Source organism: Melospiza melodia, chromosome 4, assembly GCF_035770615.1.
Source record: "Melospiza melodia melodia isolate bMelMel2 chromosome 4, bMelMel2.pri, whole genome shotgun sequence".
NCBI classification, from domain to species: Eukaryota; Metazoa; Chordata; class Aves; order Passeriformes; family Passerellidae; genus Melospiza; species Melospiza melodia.
Window position 1 is genome coordinate 83020658 of NC_086197.1, and position 17972 is coordinate 83038629.

The window sequence follows — 17972 nt, forward strand, 5'->3', positions numbered from 1 at the left end:
GAAATGTTCTGCATTTTCCCAAATGCTCACACAATTATCATTATGGACTCCCAGATTTTTTTTTCTTATTTCAGTGATTCAGTATTCATGTCATCTACACTTCTTCTGCTTTTACTTTCTTTTAAAATATGAAATGCATTGAAGTCCAACAGTCAGAGTCTATGATGTGGTGTCTTAAATCTTCTGAATCAGAAGATTTTTTCATCTGATGGCAAATTTTCATCCAAGGCTCAATTTAAATACCTCCTGTGTGGCGTAGGCATATTGATGCAGGGTTGCTAGGTGGAAATTTCAGAGGAATACCACAATAAATCAGTGTCACATGTCATAGAATTGTGGAATCATTGAGGCTGAAAAACAGACACAGAGTCCAACCATTAACCCATCACTGACAAGTTCACCACTAAACCATGTCCATAAGCATGAATGTTTGAAATACCTCCTGGGACAGTGACTAAATCACTTTGCTAGGAAGCCTGTTCTGATGCTTGACAGCATTAGAAGTAGAAAACACATTAAGAAGTAGAAAAGTAAGGACAAATAGAACAATGGTCTGTGTATTAATGCTTGTCTAGAATAACTCCCTAACCTGCAGAAAAGTATATCTAGTGAGATATTAGGAAGTTCTAAGCTTAATAATGGAGCTCTGTGCATTGTATTTTAAGGCTTACAAGCAGGTGCTGTATTCTAAATAAGCAGGCATTATTTTAACTGGAGGTACATGTGCTTATAGTGGTTGGATGGAATTACTGTCAATATGCTTTTGCTTTGTGTGATTGGGCAAAAACTGTTCAAGTAATTTTGAATTGACAAAGTTAAAGTAAGTTGTAACATTAAGTTCTTGGTCTGCTGCCTGGGATGTGAGCAGATGACATCTTCCCATTGCCATAACCATGTAATGAGACTGGTGCTGGAAAACAGAACAGCTCAAGGCACGTTCCACAGCAGTCCTGTCCCGTTTGGGATTTGTACATAGCCCCCGGCTGACAATAAAGTTCACCACTAAACCATGTCCATAAACATGAATGCTCAAAATACCTCCATGGACAGTGACTAAGTCACTTCCCTAAGCTCTGATGCTTGACAATCCTTTCCATGAAGAAATTTTTCCTAGTATCCATTCTTAACTTCCCCTAGTACAACTTGAGCACAACCCTTGTCCTGTCATTACCTGGGAGAAGAAACAAACCCTTACTTGGCCACAATCTTCTTTCAGGTAGTTGTGGACAGCTCCAAAAAGAGCTAAACAATCCCAGCTCCCTCTGACACTTCTCATAGTACTTGCTAAGAACTTTACTGCTCATCAGCTTTGTTGCCCTTGTCTGGACAAATTCCAATGCCTCAATGCCTTTCTTGTTCTCACATTTGTAACTTCTAGTCAAGTGACACCTCTGCAGTTAGCCATAAGTGCTGGTAAATGGTGGAGACTGGTGTGAAGAGCAATTCCCCAGCTTCCTCAGGGACCTTGAGTGGATCGTGTCTTGGTGCACAGATTTGTCTTTGTGGAAGTGGTGCAGTAGGTCTCTGCCCATTTCCTTTGGATGACTAGGGTTTCATTCTGCTCCTCATTCATCTTCCAACTCAGTGGGTTAGGTACCCTGCAAAAAAAAACTGACTATTAAATACTGAAACAAAGAAGTCATGAAGTACCTCAGCCTTTTCTTGTCCTTTGTCAATGTTTCTCTTCACATCCAATAAAGAATGGAGATTTTCCTTAACCATCTTTTTGCTATTCATGAATTTATAGAAATATTTTTCTTATCTTTTACAACAATAGCCAGATTAAGATCTAGTTGGGCTTTGGTCCTTTTAATTTTCTTTGTGCACAGCCTCCCATCACTCTTGTAGTTCTCCTTATCAGCCCCTTTTTTAAAAAGTCCATTAACTCTCCCTGCTGTGTGAAGTTTCAGACAAAGCTCTGTTCACCCCAGCCAATTCTCTTCTCCAATGGATAGACTTTTGGCACATGGGGATGTCCTGCACCTTTAAGATTTACTTCTTTAATCCCATCAAGCCTTCCTGAACCCATTTGCCCTTCAGGGCTCCATATATGCTAAAATATAATCTCTTTGCTCCTTTTGAAAAGAATAAAGTACACATCCAAGGCGATATTTTATTTTGTTTTATTATAATTGCTATAAAATATTTTTGTGTAAAACTATTTTCTGTATGATAATACTATCATACAGGCTATCTAGACATAAACATATATGCAAAACCTGCTACATTCCTAAAAGTAGGTTATAAGATCAGAATAAAAGTGAAATCTTATTCTTTAGCATTGACATCAGCTTCATATTCTATAAAATAAATCAGAATCTGGCAACTTATCCAAAACAGGAAAGTGCAATTGAATACTAATGTCTGTTATTTTTGTCCTGAGAATATGTTTTCAGGTATTGAATATAGTTGTATTTTGAAACTGAACAAGAATGTTATAAAGTAACTTAATTTTTCATTTCTTATCTCTAACAGAAAAATATTATGGTTTTGACTTTCCTGTCATATCATGAAAGACATGATGGAATTATTGCAATTATAAAGTCAATTTGGCAAAGAGCATCTAAAAGAGCAGATGAAATTCTAGGCTATATCATTCAAGTTATTTCCAGTAGACAAATGGAGATGTGATTAAATTGTGATTGTGCAAGCTTCAGTTGGAATACATATTCTTTTGAGCAAAACAAAAATGACATCAACTGCAAGGGAAATTACTATATTAATAGCATTGGAAAACTTATCAAATGAAAAGAAACTGAAAAATCTTTTCTTATCTAGCCTTTCTAAAGGAACTTTCCCTTCAAAACCATGAAAGTAAATGTCAAGACATCAGAAATTCTAAAGAGGTGTATTGGTTATTATAAATACAATCCTCAAACTGAAAAAAGAAAAAGTAAGCATTCTAGCCTGAAAGTTAGAAAAAAAGGGTTCTAACCCCTAGAAGAGTAAAACTTTACCATATCAGTCCAACAACAGGAGGGAAAATTAGAACTCTCTGCAGTACTTAGCTTCATAAATGTACATTTATATAACACGGTTTTCTGTCATAATAGGTACCTATGAACAGCAATACAAGAGGACAACTCAATTCTATGCCCTATGTTCCAAATCTTAAACTGCAAAAAAGTGTATCTATTATTGCCTGTTGCAGCCCATCAGCTGCAGGTTCATAAAAATATGTCTCTTAGAAGAGACATGCTGCAGTTTGGAATGACAAATTTTTACTGCAGTCCCGAGCAGTGGGAGTGAATTTCACAGTACTTGAAAGAAATTAGGCACATTTCAAGAAAAGGAAAAGAAATTGATCCAGGATAAAAATCTGTTAAAATCTGTTTGTGTGGTATAAAATTAACACTATATAGTACAGACATTCTCTAGGAGATTTCAATAGCAGCTATACCGATCTGTTCTAGTTCAAATTTTCTATTAAATAATTTCAATATACTTTCTAAAACACATTAAGTAAATTATCACAAATGATTCTCACCCCTTTTATCAAAATGAATGCATTTTTAAAATTTGTTAATTTTTTGTTGAATTTTCTTACGTATTTTTCATGTTTTTCAGGGAGGGGGTTGCTTCTTAATACCTCTTGTAGTTATTTAATATGCTTGCTTTCATACTTTAAAAACCACTGTAGACTTATAAAAACTTTGACTGAAATTTTGCATTTTGATGGGCATAGAATCTGTTCTGTCTTGATGGTGGCTCATTAAAAAATTCCAGACAGTAATTCATTATTAGATCATTTGATACGACTTAATTATATTTTGGTTAAAATAATTTGAAAAAAAAATCTATTTAGCATCAGATCTGAATAAAAGTCCCTTAAGTGCACAAAACTTTAAAAGAATACCACATAGGAAAATAAATTGTAAGGGTTTATTTGTTTAAAAATCTTCCTATGTTTAATAAATTCAAGGGAAGTATATACATTTAAATTAACAACACTGAAATAGAACCATCACTTAAAGGCAATATCTGAATAAGAAAATAAAACAAAAAAAAAATCCTAGGTTTGAGAGGTAGACAGAGAAAGAAATGAAGGTACAGATAGATAATGATCTATTTGAGTTGCTCAAACTGAGTCTCATTTCTGTCTGTGTGCTAAAGACAGCTGGTGGAAGATATAAGCTTTTTCAGTGCACAGTTTGATCTTGCTTCCTTACTTTGCTTTCTTGGCAAACTACTTTATAGTAATAAAGCTACTCAATAATAACATCAAGCATGCTTCACAAGTGGTTTTCTTGCAATATAGATACTTATCAAAGAATTTCAGATGGGAAAGTATACCAAATGGGATTTCTTCTTCATTATAAAATTATCCCAATCTTAGCATTTTTCAATCACATCATTATGATTGTAGAACACATGGGAAAATCAAGTGTAGCTATTATGATAGCAATCTTTACCAATATTAGCTGTTCAAACCCAAAAATTGATGGATTGTCTCACTATGTAATAAACACCTTTATGGAAACATTTACTGTACTAAATTGTTAGACAGAATTTCTGCTTACTACCTGTTCAATTTGATAAAAATACATTCAGTAGAGGTAGCTGCTAACTGAGACTCCTTTACTCCTTACAGCTGCTGTTAAATTTAACATTTCAGATTTGCTAGTAGCAAAATCTTCTAGATGTGAATAAATCTATCATGGTGCCAACTTTTCCTCTTTCTCCTGTGGATTTATATTATACCCATGTAATTTCAGGCCTCTACAGCTACCACGATCAGTCCTGTAGAAAACAGTATCACACACATTGGCACTCAGATACCTATGCATCAAATGTCTCTTTACTTGTATATATAGGTTTGTACCTGCTTCATTTGTACTCTCTACCTAGTTGTACTGGAATGTCTAGCTTTTGGTAAGCTGAGAAAAAAATAAATGCTTTCTCTACTTTCTTTTTTTTTTTTTTTTTTTCTGTCATCATTATCCTAACCTTTTAAATAAAAAGGAATTGGTAAAGCCTGATTACAAGTAGCTTTTTGGAGTCTGAATTCACATTAACCTAATGCCTGGAAAATCAAAATGTTCCTTTAAAATGTGAGATTTTAATGCCATTCACAATCTAAGGGTAGCCAGAAATGAGTATGGATTTTCTGTAAACTTAAAAACCTTTATGCTCACTTAGTCTGATCTGTAAGTTTTATCTGGCTGTCATGAAGTAACTATGTTATCTCAATAACAAGTTTCTGAGTCCAATACATGATGGAGAGGATCTAATCTTCCATACCTGTAGAGGAAGAATTGAGTTTTAGAATTTCCTCATGGAAAGGGTTTTTAAGTATTGGAATGGACTGCCCAGGGAGTGGTGGAGAAACAACTGGACATGTCACATGTCAGCTTGGCTGTGGTAAAGTTGACAAAATGATGATTGATCCAATCTTGAATTAGGGCACAGGAGCTGGGGAATGGTGTCCCTGGGGTCTCAGATCCTCACCTGAATCCCTCTTGGAAACAAGATCATGGGTGACAAAAAAGTAGAAATGGCTTCAAACCAACAGAGGGCAGGGTTAGATGTTAGAATGAAATTCTTTAATAGAAGGTCTGGGAGACACTGGCACAAAGTGTGTCAGAGAGAATGGACTCTCTCTGAGTGTCCATGGGGCTCTGAGTAGTCTAGTCTAGTGGAAGGTGCCCCTGTCTGTGTGGATTGGAACCAGATGATCTCTAAGGTCCCTTCCAACCCAAACCATTCTGTGATTCTGTGATTCTGTGTTCTTGGCAGTCTTTGCCAACCCAAGTGATTCTGTGATTCTGTGAGGAGCTGTACAATGCAAATTTTCAGTCATGATTTTTGTTAGGCACACTTGGATATCCTCTCATTTCCTCCCTCGTGTCCATAATATAACTCACTAAGCAGGTAAATGAGTCATAAATACAGATATTGGAGAGTGGCAAGGGATGTACAATTGAAGCTACTGCCCTCTCTCCAGAGAAGCAGCTGGTCCTTCTCACCAACATATGCAGCAAAGTAAAAGGACAGCACAATGATTGTGATCTTTACTAGTGCCTTTGGAGAGCTTCAGTTTTCCTCCTCTGTCACAGATTTTTGGCAGCAGCAGACCTGTTTATGCATTTTATCCTGAGTTTTTCTAGCTAAAAAATGTGTATAATAAAACTTGCTGAACTACCAACCCATATTGTTTTCATATATCTATTAGAATCCACCAATGTTGTAGTGATGGAAGACCATAAAATAGTCAATGCAGTTGCTTTGTTTTACAAGAAACAGATATAGGGTTGCTTTTAGCAGTCTCCCCAATGTCAACACTTCAAATCTTGTTAGCTTCATGTTCACATCTTTTTTTCTCTTGTACTAAATCTTTTATCTCAGTTTTTCTTAGCTTTGATTATTCAATAGAGCAGAAACTGAATTCCTGTAATGAAACCTGAAATCATGAGTATGAGGCAGAAAATCAAACTTGACATCATTATATAAGGTACATAAGAAAGCAAATTTTATGCAGCCAGGCAATTCCAGATGAGCAAACTTAAACCAGCATTTTAATACCATAGACATGTGTTATTCAGTGCAATAGACTTACATGGGATTATTCTTATCCACCCAGAGGTCAGCTGGCTTGCTGTCATAATTGCTACAGGAGTGCATTTACCACATGGCTGTTCATGCCTTGTGGCAAGGAAAGCTTCGATCAGAATCCCTGGAACCTCTGCTCCTTCAAGCAATTTTCTCTCCTCTCCAAGGGATCTCTAAGAAGTTTATTGAGTCATATGCCTTAGCTTCTATGAGCGATACAGAACTTTTTCTTTTCTAAAAGAGGCTGATGATGATAATTTATAATTATTATTTTATTGTGCATACCTCAGTTATCTTTAGCCATATATTGTTAGATGCACTATTAAAGCATGGTATGGGCAAATGTTGTACTACTCTAAATATCAAATCCAAACACACAGCATGGATCTATTATTTCCATTTCTACAGAAAAGGAAAATATATGCTATAAGACTATGTGGTTTACCAGAATCACAAAATAAGCTGAAATAAGATGGACTGTCTGAGGTTATCAGTTGTTTTCCTGATGTTTCACTCTTTTGTATATACAGAAATATTGTTCTGTCTATCTAAATATAAGCTACTTGCATTTTTTCTTTGGAAAGGCAGCAAAAATTCATTATTTTTAACTTTTTTCTTCTTTTGTTTTTATAGATAATTGCACATATGGAATCCATTACCATTCATAATAATTAGTTTAACAAACTTCACCAATTAATTATGTTGTGTTTGTGGAACACTGCTGCACTTTCAGTACAAAAATTCTGCCTGCTGTGGTTATTCTCCATCTAGGTCTAACACAAATTAATTCCTGTTTGTATTCTATTTTTATCAGGATATAACTTGAAAGACTTGCCTTCTATCAACCTGGTGGAAGAAGCAATTCTGTCAGACTGTAACAGTTTTTCATCAAAGCCAAATACCTCTTTTTACTTCAAATTTCAAGACCCACGGTTTGTAGATGCAAATGACCTTGTGGCTTTGTTTTTACCTGTAGCTCTCTTTTTCACCTCTTATAATTATTGGGGTTTTTATTTGAAGTTTTAAAGGTAGCAATTGTAACTTCACAGACCATCATTTGATGGATAATCTGCCCATTCAGTCTGAATAGAGAATATGTTTCTACCTGAATTATATTAATTAGCAGTGCAAAATTTTGGTTTGTATGACTTATTGAACTGCAAACTTTCTAAGACTGAGCAGCTGCATGCTGTGGAGAAAAAAAAGCTAATTCCAAGCAAATGAGTAAGTTCCTGGACATTTTCACAGATCTTTGCATTCTTATTGTGTTTGAAGAGGTCAAAGAGAACAGCGCACTTATTATGAGCTGGCGGCAGGACTTTAAAAAAAACAGCTATGTATTCTACTTTGCTCATCCAGCTGCTGGCTGCTTATAGAGATCTCATACTTTTGCTTATTCAGCTTTGTTACCAGATGCCTTATGTCTGATTATTTTTTTAGTTGTCAGCGGTCAGCTGAGCAACAATTTCATCACTTTTGTAACTAATTCATATGCTATATACAGCAATACTACCTAAATACCTACAGAGCTCTAAACCATGACTTTGTGCAATCCTTAGCAAAAACAGACTGGAAATTGACTGGCTGGGCATCAGCTTTCAGAAAAGCCCCAGGGATTCTGACTGACAGCAGGCTGGGAATGAGCCAGAAGGTAGCATGTCTGCATGAATCCTTCATCTGGAAGAAAGGGAGGTCAATCCTGGGCCATATTAATGGACAAAAGTCAGAAGGGCAGGGGAGGTGGTTATCTCCTCTGTTCAACATCTGTTAGGCTACATGTAGAGTTTTGCACTCCCATCCCCACCTCAGTACTAGAAAGATGTGGATAAATTGGAGTGAGTTCAGTATAGGGTCACCAGGACAGGAGAGTCAGGGACCAAGGCACTTTCAACTATCAAGAGAGGTTGAAGGAACTGGGCTGTCAGCTGAGACAAGAGCCCAACAACTTCCTCCCTACCTGTAGGAGCAGGTTCTCACAGTGTATGCAGTGGGAGGGTGAAGGACAATAGTCATGAAACAAGGGAAGTTCAGCTTTGTATAAGGGGAATTTTTTTTCCTGTGTGGACAGAGAGGTGGTGGAACAGGTCACACAGAGAATTTGTGCAGCCTTTTTCCATCCTTCAGGGTTTTAAAGGCTCAGCTGCATAAATCTGCGCAGGGCCTCATCTCGTAACTGACCTTCCTTTAAGCCAACAGTTATCCTAGAGACAACTTCAAGTTGCTCATGAATTATCCAGTGATTTTAATCTGGAATAGCGACCCCATAGCTGAAGAGAGAACTGGTGGCACATCCTGAGGGCAAAACACTGACTGGGTGACAACAACTTTCACATCCTTCAACCTGTTTGACCTTTCCAAGGACCCTATGTCTGCTATGCTTGCATTCAGGCTAAATGATTTCAGTATTGTGAACAATGGAAATTCACCTCCCTAAAGATTCTACAATACTTTAAAAATTATTGCAGATATAGCAAGCTGTCTTTTTTACAATAAATAAGGGTAATAAAATTCAGGTAGCACTTTTTGTGTCTTCCTGCTCATTATTACGGTTTAAAGAACTGATGGGTACTTGTCCAGTGTTTCTGTTGTTATGCCACATCACTCACCAGGCCTTGCAGTCTAACTACTGATATCAGTCAGTGTTAGTGAAGTTCAAACTCATCTTCTAGATACATCCACAGGACCTTAGACAAACAAGTCTGTATGTTTACTTAGATGAAGCATGATTTACATTAAAGGAAAAAGAAAAAAGAGAAAGTCTGTAATATATAGGGCTTTTCCAAGAAAATAACCATGTATTATGCATGCAGAAAGTAGGTAAAATGGTCTGTCTGTTAAATATTAATAAATATGTAAATCCCCATATATTCAATTTTACAACACTCTGAATATTAATTCACAGAGGAAAAATCAATTTAAACTCTCAAGAGCAAGAATATTGCTAATATTTTTAACATGATTTTTTTCATTGTCTCAGGAACAAAAGATTTACTTTTTTTTTACTACACTGACAGATTTTTTCCTTTGAAAAAATTTGCACTCAGACAGACAAAAGTTACTTTAAACAACACGTATGCGTTAATTCATCATGAATACCTAGGTACAATGGGGCCTCAAGATGCATAAAAATGTTCTTGTCAGAGGAAAAAACTTTTTTCTAGTTTTAGATCAACCACATGAAGAAGTACTTGTTTAATGTAGAACTTCTAACGCACCCTGTCATCCAAATCAGGAATCAGAATGTGATTTATTGTTTGACTTATTTTTTTTCAGATAAACTAGATGAAATAAACACAATTACATAAAGTTTAGACTGATTTTACTTAGCAAAGACTATACTGAGTCCAGTCATAGATCCCCTCTCAAGTGTTTACACCCATATGTGCAAGGACATTTAATTAAATCACGGGTGGAAAGTAGTGGCAGTCAAGTTCTCTGATTTTATCATTAGTTAATTTTACTGGCTCCAATGTATTTGAAAAAGCCTCAACAGATATCTTCAAAACTAGAATGTTCCAGCACACATTCTCACCTCCCAGAAAAATGCTCCAAAGCCCAAGAGGTAAGCTAGGATAGGATGTAAATGACATTTTCTTCACTCTTATTTAATATGGGCTGCTACTCAACAGAGAGTGTTAAATAAGGAAGAGTGTGTCTCTGAGTGTAAAAAAGAGAGGTTTCTTTTCTGTTACAGGGTTATCTCATGATATACATTCATTTGCAGTCTTGCATGTGGGTGTTACCTTTCTTTTCATCTCCTTCACCTATGCCATGGCTGCTGAACTGGCACCTAACGGGGTACGGGGAACTCAGGACACACAGACCTGCGAATCCAGTTCTGAAAATCCTAGTGTGATTCCAGGCTGCATGCTATTGTAACCATCTCATTTGGGATTGGGAATTTCACTGTTATGACCAAGCTTAGTCACCTTTCATGTCTGCTTGGCCTTAATTTTGATCACATTCTGCAGCCTGCTGTTATCTGAAAAACATTCTTACACCGTGAATGCATGGATATGAAAATGCGCTGTGGTAAATCTGGCTGCTGTTGATGCTCCCTGCTCCAAAATAATTTTCCACTTGTAGTAGTGTAAGAAGTAAGCAGTAGTCCAAGAAATATTTCACAAGAAATATCTGGATCTTTAGGTTTCACAGGTAAATATGTACCACATAAACTTCATGCATTTGTAAGATCCTAATGAGTTCATAGCAGACCTATAAAACTAGCTGGTGCAGAGGGCATTTGGATTTAGTGATCGAATGGCAACCTAATGGTCCTGTCTTCCCAAAGTCAGATGGGGGAATAATGATTTCATGAATTCTGTTATTGAAAAATGGGTTTGCTTATTGTTTGCTAAAAATGAGATCAGTTGCATCTAATTTTACTTCCTTTTAAAATACTTTACATATTTGATCACTTTCCCAATGATCTCCAATTTCACATATTTTGAATTTCATATACATGTGAACTTTAGCTAAAGCAGTTGCATTTTCTTTTTAATATACTTTTTGAAGATGTGCATAACTAGGAAAAGGTGAAGAGATGAGAACTGAGGAAAAAGGATCTGTGTATAGATCTAGCATGTAAATTAACTCTCCATAAGACACATAGATTAATATTAGAAGTATAAACATATATATACATTCTATACAAATGCAAATATTCATGTTTTTGATTCGGGATGTTAGGAAAGTACATAGAAATGTATTAATTTTTTATAAATGCAGGACAATGAAAGATTAGTTAGCTTGTAAAGAATTTTAAAAAAATCTGAGGGAAAAGAATATTAGGCTCACCACTTAATATTTTTTTAATTTCAAGTTTGTTGATTGATACAATAAGCAGAATGCTGGAATTAAGATCTTTATCTTTCCTCTTATCATAAAAAAGGAACTGGATGTAATAACTCTCAAACAGACAAAGAAATTTAATTGTCTCAGAATACATTCTCTCATCTTCATAAAATGCTAGATAAATGTTATTGGTCTGTCCCACAGAATGCCTGTTGTGGATTATTACCTCCAGATCATTCAATGCTCTGCTCACTGATTATTGAATAGGATGAGTCTTTATTTCCACATGTAGAATTTCATTCCTAAATAAAAGCTCTTCCATAAACTACTCCAAACTTTGTATTCATTCTCAGCACAGAAAGCACATATCTCAAGTCGTCCTTCCCTCAGTAAGTTAAATAAGTAAGGACCAACTAGTTTGATATCTTTACCATGAATCATTTACTTTGTAATTTATGTTCATATTTGGTAATGTCCAGCAAACATGTTAGCATGGGAAAGTAATTATGTTTTGTTGTCTAAGAGCAGGACGTTATGCTGTGAGTGAATAAAAAAATTAGCTATTTGTTTTATGCTTGGAGAAAATACAGAAAAAACCTAGTGGGATTTTCAGTAAGTAGTAAAATGATTAAAATTGCTTTCATTCATTTTAAAGAGAGGGAAAGTGAGAATGTTCTGGTGGTAGATTCCTACTTTGCTATGAATCCCAGCTGTAGACCTAAATCATGCTGTAGATTAATCCTGAATACTTTCTGCTGAAAGTTCAGGTATTTATTGATACTTGATTATTAATGAATATTAAGTGCCTGAAAATATTAATGACTGCATAGTTCTTGATTCTCTGGAAATACTTCATTAAGCACACTATTTATAAAAGGTCTAACTTTCAGAATCACCAGCTTGAGCCATCCTTGCAAAGGACTGAAAATCCCTTCTTCAGTTAATGTTGCCTCTTCTGTAAGTAACATCTTGATCCAGCAATGTTTGGAAGCTGCTGAAGTACTTAAAGGTTCAGCACTTGTGGTATGTGTAATTAGCCAAATTTTCAGTCAATGAGCTCATCTGAATATGGAGTGTAATTGGGAATGTCAGAAATGATAGTAACTACAATTTGTAATGCCCAGGCACCAACCAGAGTAGCAGGTTCACCTGTGTCATTTTGAGAAGCCAGATTTATATAGTGAGATCTCCCTGTTCTCTAGAAGTTGGTGTGAGCAAAAATTATATTTACATTAATAATTTACATTAAAAATCTAGAAAGCCCATCCTACTCACTGATAGAAACTAAATTAATGTGCAATAACTGTACCCCACTGTTGTGGAGATGCACCATAAAATCATGGAATTCTAACCCCTCTTCAGGTTCTGACTGTGCTATCTTCAGGGAAGAGCTTTTTGTATTTGATCAGAATCTTGTAATTTGAACTCTTTTTGACAAAAAACAACAGGAAGAACAAATCCAGCCATTACTGCTTGTTTGAGTCGATCTCAGGATCAGCCAGTTCTATTAATGCACCACAGTCACACTGTGCACAATGACACTGAAGAGTGCTAGCTGCAAGAGAAAAGAACAGTTAAAGCTGTGTTAAAAATGTATGTTTTACAGGTTAAAGAGCATTTCAGTGCTAAAGTGGGAAAATAGGTTACTGACTAGAAAGGAATAGAGACGCATAATTTGAGATAGATCAGTGAACACATTCAGTTCAGTTCATCCTTGAAATCAGTGGGCTTTAGTATCATAGAACAATACAGCAAATTTGGAGCTTTCTAGATTGGTGTCACTTGAATCACATTGTTAACCAATGAAATTGTATAAAATCAGGATGGAAACATGCTTTTAACTGCTCAAGAACATGACTAGGTGCTAATATGCATCGATTAGAATAGACTGATCATTGTTGAAACACATAACTGAATCCCATTATCTGACCATGTAAAACCTTGGTAGTGTCAAGTACATCATCAAGAGACACAAGAGGCACCAAAATGAGCAAGCAGATGAAATACATGGCATAGACAAATGTCAGAAACAAAAGCTAGCAAATGAGCTGAGGCAACAGATGGAGTGTGAATCACTGCTCTTATAAGGACTTACATTCCAGGGAAAACATGAGTAGAAATAAAAAAAAAATAATTTTCAAGTAAGGTTTTACAGCCTGTAAGAGAAAGTACAAATAGGAAAGGAAGATAATACAGGAAAAGAGAGGAGCAAGAAACTGTTGGACAAGTGTATAATTACTAGTAGAGCACAACACACAGCAAGGATGAAAAGAGTTTACAGTTTATTTTAGAAACCTGAGCAGGTCTCTGAAGTGCTTTTGACAGCCTGAACAAGGTGTAGGAATGTTTGTTTTAGCTAGTTGTAACACAGGAATGTGTAGCTGTGGACTAATGGTTAATATGAAGGGTCTATGGCTGGGAGAGAATTAATCAACTTCATAATTACAGAAAGATGTTGAGAAAAAATGATGCTAATAGATGTTAGGGTTTTTTCAATTCTTGCTGATATTAAATTTTTCAAAACTTCCACTCTAGCATTTCAATCATTGAGTGTTTGAGTACTTTAGCAAGCTGATCTGTGTTCTACAGTTTATAATGCCAATGGATTCTGACATGATGGGACTCAATGAATTTTACTATAAATAAATGAAATTCCATTATAAATCCCACATGGTGAACAGTAACTACCATCTGCCAGAAATTATGGGCAAAAAAATTAGTCACTGAATTATTAACATAGTGCTGTAAATGCAAAAGTAGTTTGCTGATAATTTGCTTTCTAAATGTTTCTTAGAGCATCCTGTAAAGCATGTTGTAAATCATGGCCTGTATTATAAACTGTTTAGGCCCTAAACAGTGTTGGGTTTCTTAGAGGAAGAACTCCAAATATATAACACAAGCAGGCAAAGAACCACAACAAATGTATGCCAAGTTTTGGGGCCCTAAAGAGTCTGACAGAGCTTGTCATGAGAGAGGTGTCAGCTCTGCTGTCCTTGTAGCAAACGGCCTCTCTTAGATTTGCACAAAACAGCGTCAGGAACGTCTTCCTAGCATCTTTTTATTTTGTTAAGACTTTTTTTTGAAAGTACTGATAGACTATAATAGAGGTTACAGGGTCCTTGGATACAGTAATCTTTGATATTTTGGAAGTACTTAAGAGAGAAGGATAAGACCAGATGGGCAATTAAACCTCTAGTGATTTTTTTTATTTCCTGGGATATAAAGAAGTCTACATAGCCTTTAATGCTGTCTCTGTTATTCCCTTTCTTACATAACTTTGTCTATTCTTTGATGTAGTTTTTCTTTTTGTTTGATTTGTTTTAGTTTTAGACTTTATATTAAAATTATGGCAATTTCATCTATTTTTTCAAATAATTTTGCATCAAGACTGTATAAAATGCAATACCTCATGGATTAATATTAGATCCACATTCAGATTATAAATGTGTTTTCAATACCAATCTTTAGCTTATTATGACTGATGCATTCCTTTTTCTTGTAACTTGTCATTTTCCAAAATTTTACTTTCTCTTCACTCATTTTTTTGTATCTTTTCTCCAGTCTTCAGGATTAAGATTTACCAAGCAAAAGTTCATTGCATTTTCTTAAATACAAGTATCACTTTCCAGATCACGTGCCATATGTTATCTATCTAATTTTGCATTTGTGGATTTGTGTGTGTTTCGCATGTTATGATTTAGTTGTAATTAAAAAATGTAATCAAAGTTGACTTTTTACTGCTGCCTAGATCAATAAAGAGAATACCAAACAATCTCCATTCCAATACACTAACTCCAGAGAATAATGCTTCATTTCCTGTCTTAGAAATCTCTCAGGAATTCTAGCATGATGCAGGTTTTATTTCTGACTGATATTTTTCCCTGATTCATTTTAATTAAGTATGTAACAATATAAATTGTCTCTCTTTTTTTTTCAGATTATACATATAGCAAAAAATATGAATTACAAATAAATTTACCATCCTAGCCTTTACTCTGGCCTAACTGATTGTAAATTACATTGAAAATCAAAGAGAGAGCTAGTAACAACTCTTTTAAATAGTAAAGGCCATATTCAATGTAGAGAGATCCTAAAACATATTAAAGTGATGATTAAATGAATTTCTTTATTACTGTGCATGGGTGGGTCCATGTGTAGCACACAGGTACTAAAATTCCAAGGAAGTAGAAACTGAGAAGCCAAAAAACAATGAAACTTTTTTTCTTTTTATGAAGGAGAATCAAGAAATATTCACATCTAAGTATTCATCCCAAAAACAGTCACAAAGAAAGTGAAAAAAGCAGACCAGAAGAGAATATCAAAAGTAAAAAAATAACAGTAGGAAAGCACAATAGCACAATAAAACTTATGATGTTCAAATAAGTCTTAGGACATCCTGCTGACACAATAGGCTATCTTCAGAGAGGGAAATTACTCTTTGGAAAAATGAGAAGAAAGGACTACATTTTTGGTTGATACAAAAGTCTTCTTTCAGCCATTATTAGCTTTCACAAGGATATTTTATATCCTTGTGTTAAATAATCTGATATTCATTATTTAGATAGAGAGAACAGAAAAAATTGATCTAAAATATAGCCCATCTGCATTTCATTAAAGGAAAAACATTAAAATTATACTCAGGATATTTTTCTGATAAGTAAAATTGTACATAAATATCAAAAGATATTCCCACTCATTACTTCTAAGAAATATAGCATTTCTTCTCAATTTTCATTGCAAATCTGAAATGGAAAGTAAGTCCTTTACTGCAGCTGGCTTAGATTTTTCTCTTATTCTACAGATGAAGATAAAATAGTTTCTTCTTTTATGAATCTAAAACCTTCTCCCTTCTTTATTACCCCTATGTATAAAGACCCCCTGAGAAATTAAAAAAAAACAGCAGGAGGCCAGACTTTCCTGAATACGATTCATTCTGAAGGAAGATGAACATATTTTAAAACAGCACTGCTTAGGAAGGAGAATCTGTTCTTCTGTGATGTTCCTTGTGTTCACTTGGATTTTAGAGTATAAAAAACAAAAAAATCAGTGACTGTGAAACATTTAAAATAAGGTGGGCAGAACTGGCAGTTTTTCAGATCCATTTGATCCAAAAGTGTGCAGGAAGTAGACATTTTACTCAATTAAGGTTAATTTTTTTACTCAAAAATTAGCAAGATATTTGAATAGGCTTCAGTGTTGTAGTTTCTTGGTACTGTTAGGACTTAAAATAAAAGACAAAACTTCTTCCACTGTATTAAATCTTTATTCCCAGTTTCAGTTTAGGGTAAAAATCATATTTTCCTATTTGGGAAAGACACAAAAATGATGAAAAAAAATCTAGTTTCATCTACAATAATACAAATGTTTGTTTTTTCTGCTAATTTTAACATTGCATTTTACTTATTTTTTGCCTTAAGATTAGCTTGAAGCCCCATACTCTTAGCTCATTTTTGGATTATATACATGTGTGAACAAAACTTAGGAAAAATTCCAGCATGCTTTTCTTTCCACTCATAAGAGATTTTTGTCACACGCATACTGTAGATAGGTTGCCCACAGAGTAGATTCTTGGACTGAGTATGAATGAAGGAACACAGAAAATTTTAGATTTACTTTTTTTACTTTTTCCTTCTCGTTCTTATTAATAAGCATGTTTTCATAATTATTTAAAACTCCACAGCTGGATTTTAAAACTGTTTAAGCTCCCATTTAATTTGCTTAATTAATTAAGCAAATGGCTAAGTCTTAAAAAGAACTCTGTAAGAGGGACATGAGGAGGCACTATGTTGAGTCCATAATGCAAAAAAGATTGTTGATCTCAGGGAGAAGAATGGATGAGATCCTCTCTGAAAGACATTTTCAGCTTTATTCTCTTTCCTTTCCTACTTCTTATTCCTTAATAAGAACAAGTTTAGTTTTATTTTTTTTCTCATCTCTCTCGGAGGGCTATAAAAGGAGTTTTGTAGTTATCCTGCAGTTTGCCATTCTGTACACTGCAGACTTCTGAAGTAAAAATAAATCATCTTCTTTCATTTTGTGTCCTTAGAATTTGCTTGCAAATGAAATTCAGCCCATAATGTTTTTTATTGTAGTGCAAGATTCCCCAGAGCCTAAGAATTAAAGATAATATATAATAATTATATATATTTATTGCAATAGAATAATAATTATTGTATATAATGTTATATATGTGGCATCTATTGGATGATTAACTGAAAATGGCATCTTACTGGTTAATAACATTTTCTTACATGTGAACCTCCTTGGATTTGAGAACCTGTATTTCATTGCTGATCATCTGAGTTTGTAGATTCCTAAATTCAAATTCTTTTGGGTAGTGATTAAATCTTAAACTCAAAATAATATGCAAATATAAATAGAGATGGGCAGAAAATAAAGCAGTAAATATGTACTACATTTCCTTAATTTTGCTGGAAAAGGTGGAAGAAATAAAGGGTTGTCTGCTTAGGCAGTGTAAACATCTATATATATTTCAAATGTAATAACATTAAAAGTATTCTTTTATAAGGATAAAAATTTCTTTCCCTTCAGACAGGAAACAGAAAAATTTAACAGTAGAATGGGACTTAACCAGATTTTCATTAGATCAAAACAGCTAAAATACTCTA